Here is a 12,415-nt window from a genome sequence, read left to right as displayed (position 1 = left end):
AGCTAGCACATTTTTAAACATGGTTTCAGAGTAGCAGCCATGTTAATCTGTATTTGCAAAAAGAAAAGGAGTACTTGTGGCACCTTAGAGACTAACAAATTTATTTGAGCATAAGCTTTCGTGATCTACAGCCGATGAAGTGAGCTGTAGCTCACGAAAGCTTATGCTCAAATAAAAACGTTGTACCGTTTTAACTGTAGGAATATGACAGGTTTCAGAGTAGCAGCCGTGTTAGTCTGTATTCGCAAAAAGAAAAGGAGTACCCGTGGCACCTTAGAGACTAACAAATTTATTAGAGCATAAGCTTTCGTGAGCTACAGCTCACTTCATCGGATGCATTCGATGCATCGGATGTAGGAATATGGTTACACTGGTATAAAGCTCCCTGCTGTGGATGCAGTTATAGTAGTGTAGAGGTGTGTTGGGCAGATCTACACTAGAAAATTAGATCGACCCAGCTACCTTGCTCAGGGGTGTGAAAAATCCACCCCCCTAAGCAATGTAGTTAAGTCGACCTAATTCCTCATCAGGACAGTGCTAGGTTGATGGAAGGGCACAGCTGCGCCACTGTAGCACTTCTGGTGAAGACGCTCTAAACCAACAAGAGAGAGCTTTCCCTGTGGCTTAATTACTCCACCTCCCACAAGAGGTGATAGCTATGTTGGTGGGAGATGCTCTCCTGCTGACCTAGCGCTCTCTACGACGGCGCTTAGATCGGTATAATTTACGTCGCTCAGGGGTGTGGATTATTCACACCCCTGAGCGACATAAATTATACCAAAGTAAGTTCTAGTGTGGACAAGATCTGAGTCATAATTAAGCTGACCTAAGACCCCATATAGACACTGCTAGGTCAACGTAAGAGTTCTTCCATCGATCTTGCTACTGCCTCTCAAGGGGAGTGGATTTACTACCGCATTGGTAGGGGGTTTTCCGTCGCTGTAGCAAATGTCTACGCTACAGTGCTACAGCGGCATAGCTTGCTCTACTCAGTAGGATTAGGCTCCTGAGTGTCTGAGTGAAATGTTACTCTTTATCCACACTAGGCGCTATGTGGTATTTAACAACATGTTAATTAAAATGTGTGAGTTGCTATGGTTTCTAGCACACTTCATTTTCCCAGTGTAGACATACTCTTTGTGACTCTAAAGCACCGAGGAACAGAACAGCGAGGGCCTTTGGTTGGAGACGTGGGACTTTACCCTTCTCAACTGGCAACAACAGGGTTAATTTTAGAAATTTTCAAAGTGGGACTAACTCCTATAAATGGGAAATATGATGGGGCTAAATGCCTCTAGGTTCTGTATCAGGGCTGGATTTGGTTAGTATTTTTACTCATCTGAAAAGTGAGGGTGAGCAATGAGGTGGAAACATTTACAGATGGCACAAAGTTAAGTATTTGGATTAGTCAAATCCAGAGAGGAGTGTGAGGAATTTCACCTGGCTTTGTTAGGTCCCTCTGAATGGGCAGTATAATGGCAGGTGAAATTTAGTGCTGACAAATGCAAGACCAGGAAGTGCTGTCATTGCTATCAGATAAATGTTCTTTGTTTTCTCTGACTTCTCTGTTTCTTCTGTCCCCACTTTCCCATGCCGCTCACCTTTCCTTCTTCCCCTTTTCCTATCACTCTAGGCACAGCCAGCTTTAAACACGAACAACCTAAGAATAGCTGCATTAAAAAGTAGTCTTGGAGGGAATGTCTGTCTTTCTAATCTATCTCCATAGTCTCTAGGAGCCATCAAAGACACTGTATGAGGTTCACTGGCTCTGTCCCAAATGGCAAAATCTCTCCGCCCTCCCTCAATTTATCCGATACCCTACGTGGGCTCCGTGGTGCCTGTCTTTCTGGAGGATGGTGCCGGATATTTAGCAGCTCGCTTGGAAGGGCCTGTGAAAAGAGATGGGGCTTCTGCTGTGTTCTACTAGTGGTCAAGGTTCAGACACATCCTGCTGCCTGGCGTTAAGGAGTTCCACTGTCCAGAGCCCTCTATCAAGAACGTTTTCAGTTCTTATGTCCCTGTTGATTGTAGTTGCTGTGGCATGGCCAGGAATAAGCAGTCAGTGAGAGAGCTTGATCTCATTTTATTAAGAGCTTTGAGAATTACCTGCAGCACCTCAAACTCTGTCTGAAAGAGGCCAAAGGGTCAGTGCAGAGCACCATTGCTCTAGGAGTTGAACCAGTGGCAATATTCACAGCTGGTCCCTGGTAGATCATGTTGCAGAAGTCTAGTCTAGAAGTAACTAAGGTTGAAGCATTTTGGTCAGATCTGTGTCAGAGAGCAGGGGAAGCAGGCGTTTGTCAAGCATGCATTTTTAGCTACTTGAGCAATTTTGGTGTCAAGCAGGAACAGTGACAAAGCCAGTAGCAAAAGCTGTGCAGCCCTGTGCATTTGTGGGATGGCTCTTGGAATTCACTTTCTTACAGGCACTCAGTGTGTATTCTTAGCTATTAGTTGTTTTTTTTATTTAGTTTGGGTGGTTCAGACCATGCTGCCAGGGAGACCATATGAGTAACCAGCATGGTGAGCGTTGCCAGGAACATGAGATACACTAACAGTCAATCCACAGCCATGTCTGTCAGCTCATAGCCAAAGCATCCTGTAGCTGAACAAATCATATCCGCTAACCACACACCACAGAAATCTCCACCAACGACCAAAGGAATTATATGGACAAAAGTATGCAATGAAAAACCCAAAGGAACACCAAAAATCCAAACATAGAAAACCAGACTGAGATGTCCCTAAACAAACCGTTCAGCCAAACCACACATGACATCAACCTCGCATCTAAAGGTCAACACAATCCCTAACCATGTGAGAGAAAACTGTAGCTCAAAAGAAGAGTAAGCAAGGTGCATGGTAGGGAGTAGACTATCAAAACCGAGGGAAAGTAAGGGAGCTCTCCCAACCTGAACTACGGCGCCTCACTCCACAGGTTCCTGAAGGAGCATGGGGTGCTGAGGAACTACAGACCAGGGCTTCTCCAGAAGAACAAGTCATAGATTTATGGCCAATGGGGACCACCAGATCACCTTGTCTGATTTCCTGTATAGCACAGACCATCGACATTACCCAGCACCCTCACGCTAAACCCATTTATAACCCTCAAGAAACTAAACTACTGTGTCACAGGCAGAGAATAGGAAGGAAAGGAGAAACTGATACAAGCTGCAGTCTCAGTAGACACCTGCTCCTCTGGCAAACCTGGAAAGTGGCCGGGACAATCTCTGTCTGAGTTTGTGCAGTGCTCAGCTCACTGAGCTCCTGATCTGATGGGGGGCCTGTGGGATGCTAACCAATAATAACAGCCAAAAGCTGCCAGGTGTGAGGGATCGCGGGGTCTTGACCGTGGGTCCCCAGCATTGCTCAGACTGCGGCCGCTATGGGCGTCTCACTGGAATCAGAGGACTAGCAGAGCTCTAGCTCACTAGGGCTCCACTTGTGAAGCTCCAGATTGCGGGAGATGTCTGGCCCTACGGAATGGCACAGGCATTTGTCCGAGCAGCTAGGTGAATCCCTGGCTGGCTGTCATTTAGAACCTTGCCTACTTGTCTGACTCCTGAACCCTGCATTCCTGCATCCCAGCCTCTTCCTACCCTCCCTGTTCCAGATCCTCCTCCGCTCCTGCTCCTCCACCCTACTCCTGTCTCTGATTCCGGCTTCGACTCTTAACTCCTGATTCTGACTCCAGCTCATCCTCTGGCTCTGGCTTCCAAACCTGGGCTTGACTCCTGACTCCATCTCCAGCTCTGATCCCTTGGCTCTGGTCCCTGGCGCTCAATGCTACCCATTAGGCTTGACTGCCCACACCTTGGTCCTCACACCAGTCCAGAAAGCGGAAATCTCGGCAGAACATTTTGCAGTCTTATAGGCAGAAACCAACCCCTAAATCTTATGGCACAGTTTGAACAAGACAAATACAATTGGAGGACACCCATTAAGGACCATCCAGCAGCTCAAACTGAAGAAATCAAGTGGCCCAGACAATACCTCAGAGGAAATTAAAATTCAACAAAGAACACATCCATGAAACCCTCTTAAAACTACAGATACAGGCTGGTTACATGGTTACCTAGAATATGTAATTGTTAGTGGGGAATTGTCATCCAGTGGGGATGTTTTTAGTCAGAACACGCATGGATGGCTTTTTGACCCAACGCTACTCAGCTGGTTAAAATCCCTGACTATGGATGCTGCCAGCAAGATAGTAAGTGGCATTAGACCATGATCCACTAAGGAGAAGGAACTCCCCCAAACCGGGATGTGGAGGCAAAAGGCGCAAATTTTTAGGTTCAGTCTAAAGTCAAAGTACAAGGTGTCTAGATACACGGGTCAGTGCTATGCCCCAGCTTTGCAACAGCCTCTAGGAGGAATCCTTTCAGTGTGACAGATCCCCACGGGTCTCACTCTTCCTGCCCAGGATAGGCCTTGTGGCCTCTTTCGTTTGCACCTCCGGAGCTCCAGCATTCCCGCGTCACACCGTGAGCTCTGTTCAGCGAGTCCAGCTGAGGAACTCCTGGTGGAGATGTGTACGCTCTTCAGGGATTAATGCGCCTCACCCAGCATTTGCAGTGACATTCCAGTCGCGTTGTCCAAGCAGGCGGGTTTATTGATCACTGAGAACACAGCATAGGAAGTCCCTGTGTTAGCACAGAGAACTGAAAGTTAAAGCATAGACCATTCTGGTCAGCCCAGAGCCCAGCCAAGCTGTGGTGAACCCCATTGTTCAAGCTCTGTCTCTATCTGACCTTCATCAGATCCCTGCAGGTGAGAGCCCCGACTCCTTCCAGCAGCCAACTCTTACCCCCCCTCACTTACACCTCTCCAGTCCTTTGTTCTCACACTGGGGTCTTTGCTCAGCTTCCCTCCTGAGAGGTGGGGAAATCCAGGGGTCATTGGACCTAATGTTGTCTCTGTGACCCTCTTTGTTGATCCATGTTGGTTTCAGCCCCCTCCTTAATGACTCTTCATTCCACCCAAACAGGGAGGTGACACCTACTCTGCCCTGAGAGCAAACTTAATCCCTTTCCCCCCCACTGGATACTAAATGCACTGTATAGGGGAAATCGAGGCACACATCGGCTTCATAAAAAATACTACAAAAATCCCACTTTGTCACACTAAAGGCATCGCTGTATCTTTCCCCTCATTACGGCTTTGTGTGTATGATACAATCTTTGCAAACTAGGACCTTTCTCCAGTACCTCGATGACAATACAGTCCAGAAAGCTATTTTACATCCAGGTTTTATGCCAAGTGAAGAGAAAACAAAATTTTGTCTCACAGAGTGGAAAAGAGGGCTAATAGATTAAAAGTGTTAAAAATAAACGAAATGCTTCCCAATGTTACTTCTCACTAGGCAATTACCCTGGGGACGTTATCCAATGGCCAATGAGAGTAAGACACCCACAAGGCGATCTCTGTGTTGGAAAGTTGTTCCCGCTGTGGAAGAGCCAGAGAAGTTCCTGGTTTTAGGGTACTGGCTAAAGTCTGTCTAGCATCTTGTGCTGGGATAAAGACTTCACACTGTTCCTGTGGTGTGGAAGGGGCAGGAAATCCGGCCGATAAAGTTCCTAATTGGGCATTAACAAATCTTGTAGCGTGTCCATCCACCCCAAATTTGCAGTGAGCTCTTCCTCCCTGCAAGAGCCTGGCTTGCCAGTGGCAGAGTGATTATTACAACGCAGTGCAGACCGAGGCCTGTTCTCTGCATCCTATTGTTCAAGAGCAGGATTGCAGGGCCACAGGACTGTTGTTTGAATTGGTGAGTGTTAATCCCCAGCCAGGGGGAAGCTGTCTGGCGAATGGCAGGTTAATGTGCAGACAGTGGGGTGCATTGTGCCGTGTGTGTGGTGCAACAGCATGTGGGCAGAGAAATGGTTAAAATCCTATTCATCGCCCTCCCCTTGGGGAGGGGAGCGTTGGGGGTGGTAACGAGCAACCAGGGCCTGTTCTAATCTCTCTGGAATGTAACTAGTTTGAAACTTTTATAGCTTCAATATGCCATTAACTCATTTTTGCACATGGCTGTACAGTGAGTGTCTGTCTGAGAGGCACTGTCTCTTGCTTGGAGGGGAGTTCAGTTTTCCACATTGCCACTGAACCATTAGCTAGATCCCCCTCTTTGTATATTTTGAGAGGGCCCCCCCTCCCCTAACCTCCCCCCACTGGCCTTCTAAATTGTTTGAAATGAGAAGCAGCCTTTATACGTCCTTCCTAGAGGCACCGTCCCCCATTCCCCAGCAGCTTCTCCACTTACCAAATAGATTAGAAAGCCCCCTTTGTGATCGGAGTGTTCTGGGGGAAAGGAAGGGAGGGGGAGGCTCAGTAAATAAACCAGCTGGAAAATGACGAACCGGGGAGAGCTTTCTGCACGTCTTCTCTGGGCACGTGGGTTCGCGGCCCATTCGGCTGTAGCCACTGCCAGCGGAAAGCTGACTCACCAGTGGGATGTGTGACTGATGCCACAGGGAGATGGGTGTTGTGCATCTCCCTTTAAAATGACTCTGCAGTAAAGGAGAGTGAACTCAGATCACCACTCAGTGTTTTGAAACAGATTGGATGTGTACAGCAGCCAGATCCAGGGACTTCCCCACTCTATCCCAGCTTCTTTGATCTCTGGGTTTGGAGAGAACATCAAAGCAGCAGTTTAGGAAACTACTTCTACTCTAGTGTGAGTATAGAGTGTACTGCAGGTCACTGCTCTGAGAGCTAGTGCAGGGTCACGGGGCCAGCTGCATACCAAACATACTCCTCGTACAGATGACGACCCTGGCTCCCTGCCTCCTCCATAATTGGCCTTTTTAGGAGCGTTTCAGGGTGAGATCTGGTTACAGATTCCCAGGCCCAATTCTACATAAAGGACAAGGATTCACCACTTAACCCAGGCCGCCTCTCCCTGGAGGGCCCAAATGTGCAGCTGTATTGTCCTTCTCCATAGGGCTTCACAATGGGGATAAGGAATCCCTCAGCGACAAGCCCCGTATAGACAGCAGCTCTCAGGGGCCCTGCTCTCTCCCGTAATTCACTGATGGCAAAGCCTCCCTGTGTATACATTGTAAAATTGTTCCTGAGTGGGATTGTGTGCAGCACTGCCGGGACAGGGGGTAACAATGGCTTTATGCCTCCCTCATGTCCTCACAGTTCTGGGCTGGTTGGGGGCACTGCTCCAGGCGAGCACCAGTGCCTGTGCCAGTTTGAGGTGCTGCCCCCGGATAACCATGCAAAGGTCCCCTCGTCCAAAAGAGATGGTCGCATTCTCTGCTTTTGCTCAAGCTAGAGAAATGTTTCCTTGCTCCTTCCTCCTGCATGATGGTCTGACAGCCTCTGCAGACAGTACCCCGGACTGCAAGTGCTAGGAGCAAAGGCTGGGCCCGTACTCTTAACTAAAGGCTGTCTCTTCCAACCTACTAGCCTTGTTTCTGTCTTATCCAGAGGGAGCATCAGCGAGTTTAGCTCACCCTTGGATCCCTGCCCCAGTCCCTGCCAGACACTGGGTTCATCAGCAATGAGTGGGTCAAGTGAGAGAGAGATACAGGGCTGGATTTTCAAAAGTGCTGAGTTCTCAATGAGGCGTCGGGTGGCATTCACCGTTGTTCTCAAGGGTCTGGGCTGGGGGCGGAGGGGTGTTTGCCTTGGAAAATCTGGCCCATTACAGCTGTGTTGCCAGCACACTGAATGCAGTGCTGCTGTACTTTCTCACTTAGGGCTGTATTGGGCAATCTGCCTCAGCGTAACTGAAATTGACCCAGTTACATCAGTTGCATGGTTGCACTTAAACTGGTTTAAATCTTGCTTAAACTGATTTCGTTTCATGTGCTAAGTTACCTGTGTTGCAGCAAACCCTCTGAAAGGTGACCTAATGGCCTCAGCCAAACCTATCGGACCTCTTCAGTTGAACACCCAGTGAATGGATTTCTTGCTATAAAAGCTGGATGGAACTTAGACAAGTAAGTGAAGCAGCATATCCAGCTGCTTTCATGGCAAAATGAGCATTTCGCAGCGGGAGATGTGAGGGCCGCTGGCTGGTGTGACTGGCAGAATGGATGAACTCATAGCTGGGGTATGCTCGGCGAAGTCTTCGGGTCAGGTTCATCCCTGCATTGGACAGAAGGAGGCAATTTGGGCTTCCCCAGTTCAGAGGCTGTGTGGGCAGGTGCTGCCCCTAGTGCAGGCCTGGTCAGTCTTCAGGCCTGCCCTAAGTTGTGCCCCTGTCCCAGTCGGGCTTTGCAGGAGTGCATAATCGCCAGGGTGCAGATCTGCCTCATCGCTGGAACATCTCCTGCTTCTGGGCCCAGAGCTGGAAGAACAACTCTGTACCTGAGTGTAGAGTTTTCCTGTATGGGGGGTATTCCCAGAGAATATGGGATATTCAGAGCAGGAGTGTGTGTGGACCAGGGACCTGAATTCGTGTCGATTTGAGAAGGGGGGTGGGTGTGTGTGTGTGTGAGAGAGAGAGAGAGAGAGAGAGAGACTGGGGTTGTACATTCGTGTCTCTGCTGGAATTCAGGGCAGGAGAGCATTTGCAATTGCGGCTCTGTGTTTGTGTCGCTGCAGGGATGCTAGGTGGGAGTGTGGGGGACTGGGGCTGTGTGTTTGTCACTGGGGATTCTGGAGGGGGGAGCACGTGGGGGACTGGGGTTGCGTGTTTGTGTCACCATGGGGATGTGGAGTAGGAGTGCAAGTGTAACGGAGGAGGTACTGTCTTGTTGCTGCCTTGCACGTTGCATACTCTGGGGTGCAGGGTGTTGTGAGAACATTTTACATTGCATGCTTTGGTCTTGAGAGGCTGATGGTGCCCCACTTGGGCCAGCGGACCCAGAGCACTGAGCTGATGGAGGGAGTGCTGAGAGTGTTAAACAGGTCTGGGGGCGGGGGAGGAGGAGCATTGACCTCCCTGCGTGTAGTGGGAGCACTGAAGTAGCACAGGTTCTGGGGATGAGATTGGTGAAGGGCAGGATGTTGATGCGGCACATTGGCTCTGGCAGCTGGAGTGGCATTCCCATCCCCGAGAACCAAACGGCGTTTCTTCACTGCTGTCCAGACACCTTTCTGTCCGATGGACTGTTCCCCCTGGCTGTTTCTGCTGTCACCGAGCAAGGGGCTTTGGTGCCTTTCCCACTCCCGTCTGCCCTGGTGGTGTTAGTTTTGGCTGGGTTCTGCTTGACGCTCTGCAGCATAAACAGCCCCTCCGTGCAATGTATGCCATGGAGAGAGCCGCACTTTCTGCTCATGGTTCCTTCTGGACTGTTTGTGTGTGTTATAGGAATGAGATAAGCGCTCTTCCTGTTCCATGCTGAACATACACAAACCCTGCTTCCTTTCTCCTAAGCTGCTGAATACATGGGACGCTTTCCAACTCTTCCTCCTCCTCCCAAAGAAGAAAAAAAATCCAGAACCTCCCAGATTCCAGAGCTTTCCTCTTGGCAGAGCGCTCTCTGCATCCAGGGAGGAATGTGAATGCAGCCTGCGGGTTTGCAAACAGCTCCTTTCAGAGGGAACACAGGTCATGCCACTGCTTCTCTGCCTCATCTGGGCCGATACAGAGCTCCCCTTTGTCCTGCTGCAGCTTGTAAAGAGCCCACATGCACCTCTCCAAATAGGTGGCTGTCGGACAACAGGAGAGTCCAGCCTGCGTGCATACCTCTAGCTTCCTCCTGGGGCCATGCAATTATTTATGCAAACCAGTTCTTCGAGTGCTTGCTCAGGTCCATTCCAGATTAGGTGTGTGCTTGCCACGTGCACCGGTGCCGGAAGTTTTTCCCTCAGCAGTATCCGTAGGGGACCGGCTGTGGCACTCCCAGAGCAGCACCCACATGGCACAATAAAAGGGGTGCCGCTGGCCCCCCCCCCCCCCAGTTCCTTCTTGCTGCCAGTGACGATACTGGAACTTCTGCTGCTTTGGTTAGCTTTGTTTCGTTCTCTGTTCTTGTGAACTTTGAAAACCTGTAATATAGTTGTATATAGTTAGTAGTTTCTTAGTTACCCTTAGTAGTAGTTCTCAAACTCTTCGTTAGTCCCAAATGGGACTCAGCCGGGGGATGGGGCATGCCTCTGTCCCCAGGTTTTAAGCCCTGTGATTGCTGTAAATGGCCTATGCCCGTCAGCGATCCACATATCAGTTGTCTAAGGTGCTTAGGCGAGGCACATCAGTGACAAGTGCCGTAGCTGCAAGTCCTTTAAACTTAGGACGAAGAAGAAGCATGATATCTTTCTAAGAAAGCTCCAAATGGAGTCGGCACTCACTCCAGCACCGGAGCAGCGATACGACTCCGCACCGAGCACCGCGGCCTCTGTGCGCAGTGCTCCGCCGGTCCCCCTCCACGAGCTGGCACCAGCCCCCCTCGACAGCTCCAGTCAAGAAGCTGAAAAAGACCGTGAGGGGAAGATCTCCTACCGTAAGGGAGCAGTGAGGGCTGGGGGCAAGCCACAACCCATGCCGGGCAGCTCAACACCCCCCTCGGGAAGTCAGGCCCCAGCTCAAGTCGAGCAGCGCAGCCCATCCCACACTTCGCCTGTGATTCCAGATAGCAGTGCAGGTCCCGGCTGGCTTCAGGTGCCATCGAAGCACAAAGCCCTACAAGCAGCTCAAGAGATCCTGATGCTCCCGGTGCCACCCACACCGACTCTAGCGGTACCTCGGTCTTGGGGGAAACGCATGCTGGGACCTATGTGGGTTCCCCACCTCCGTGGCACTGTTCCCCATTGAGAGGGATATCCCGCCATCGCTCACCCACCTGAAGCCGTCACGACTGAAGAGGTAGTCTCAGCGTCCCCGATTGAGGGACTCGAGGCGTACCTTGCCAGTGGATTGGCACAGAACCTCTGAGGCACGTGCCACCCAGCAAGAACTTCCGAGCCGGACGTGACTGTTTCCAAGGGCCCAGTACCGATCACAGGACCGATTGAGGGTCAGAGATCGCAGTTCGCCAGGCCGTCATTGCCTGCCTCCTAGCAGTAGGTCGCCCTACTCAGGTAGATCCTCCCAGCAACTGGCCTGTATTAGCTCCCGGTACCGGTCAAGTAGCATGAGGCATCGATTGCCAGGTCTCTGACGCAGATCCACTGAACACCATCAGTTCCTGAGATCCTGACCAAGACGCCCGTCTCACTCTGACAGGTCGGCTTTGGGACGCAGTGACTGGCATCGGTCGGACAAAAGCCACCACTCCACCCAAGCCTGCTCGCCCATTACTGACCACTCTGCTTATACCTCCAGCACGGAGCGAGGCTTCCTGACAGCGGAACAAGCCCCCGTACCTGCGATGCTGACTATATATCATCAGCACTGAAACCTGTCCCATGGCCCCAGGTGTGGTAGCCAATGCCATGGTACCCGTGGAACCCTTGGGGGTTCATCCAACCCTCCCAGGCTGCCCAGTCAGCATCAGGAGCCCCGGAGAGGCCAGCGGCCTCCGCATCCCAACCCCCTCCGGTGCTCGAGGCTTCGGGGAGTAAGACCCCACAGGTCCAGGAGGACCCAGGGGAGTAAGCTGCTGGACCACCAATGGAAGTAGAGATCCCTGCAGACCAGCTCATCAGGGACTTCTCACCACGAGTGGTCGCTCTATCCAGAGGTAGCCTGCATAATCTTCCAAGGGTGGGGAACTCCCAAGTGGACCTGTTCGCTAACAGATAGAACAGGAAATAACACCGGTTTTGCTCTTTGCAAGGTCTGAGCAAGGACTCCCTCTCCGATGCCTTCTCCTGTCATGGTCAGGGAGCCTGATGTACATGTTCCCTCCGATTACACTCATCGTCAAGGTCCTAGCAAAGATCAAGAGAGAGATCAGGCGCAGGTTGTCGTGATCACCCCAGCGTGGCCTCCCTAGCATTGGTTCAGCACTCTCATGAGCTTGTCAGCGGCCCCTCCCTGGCCCCTGCCCAACCGCCCAGACCTGCTGTCACAGGACCATGGTCGACTCCTACACCCCAACTTAGAGTCCCTCCACCTCTCGGCATGGATGCTATGTGGCTGAACCCGGAGGAATGGACCTGTTTGGAAGGAGTCCAACAGGTCTTCCTGGGGAGTAGGAAGCCCTCAACCAGACTGACTTACCTGGCCAAGTGGACGAGGTTTTTCTGTTGGGGATCCTAATGTGGCATCTCTCCCTCGCATTCTTCCATAAAGACTGTCCTGGACTATCTGCTCCATTTGAGGAACCAGGGTCTGGGGCACATTACGATTAGAGTTCATCTTGTGGCCATCTCTGCTTTTCACCCGCCAATCCAAGGACAGATGGTGGTGTTTTCCCATGACATGACAGTCAGATTCTTGAGAGGGCTCGAGAGACTCTTCCAGCGGGTACAGACTCCTATCCCGCAGTGGGTTCTTAACTTGCTCCTCTCTAGGCTCACAGGCCCACCCTTTGAGCCACTGGGTTCCTGCTCCCTTTCTCACCTCCTCAGGGAA

General features: G+C 51.0%; 1 protein-coding gene across 3 annotated transcripts in view; it reads left to right on the top strand.

The window, feature by feature from the left end:
- The window catches only part of TCF7L1 (transcription factor 7 like 1), a 105,346-nt gene that overhangs the window by 51,059 nt on the left and 41,872 nt on the right, over positions 1-12,415 (top strand). The window contains exon 1 of one of the 3 annotated variants that reach the window (XM_043503042.1): positions 5,655-5,767. The exons of the other annotated variants lie outside the window; for them this stretch is intronic. The gene's annotated coding sequence lies outside the window, so the exon portion shown is untranslated. Of the gene's footprint in view, positions 1-5,654; positions 5,768-12,415 lie in introns of those variants that run through there. 3 annotated transcript variants of the gene reach the window in all.

This window comes from Dermochelys coriacea, chromosome 26 (assembly GCF_009764565.3).
Source record: "Dermochelys coriacea isolate rDerCor1 chromosome 26, rDerCor1.pri.v4, whole genome shotgun sequence".
Classification (NCBI taxonomy): Eukaryota; Metazoa; Chordata; order Testudines; family Dermochelyidae; genus Dermochelys; species Dermochelys coriacea.
Note: the sequence above shows the minus strand (reverse complement) of the source record. Positions and strands in the feature narration are given on the sequence as shown.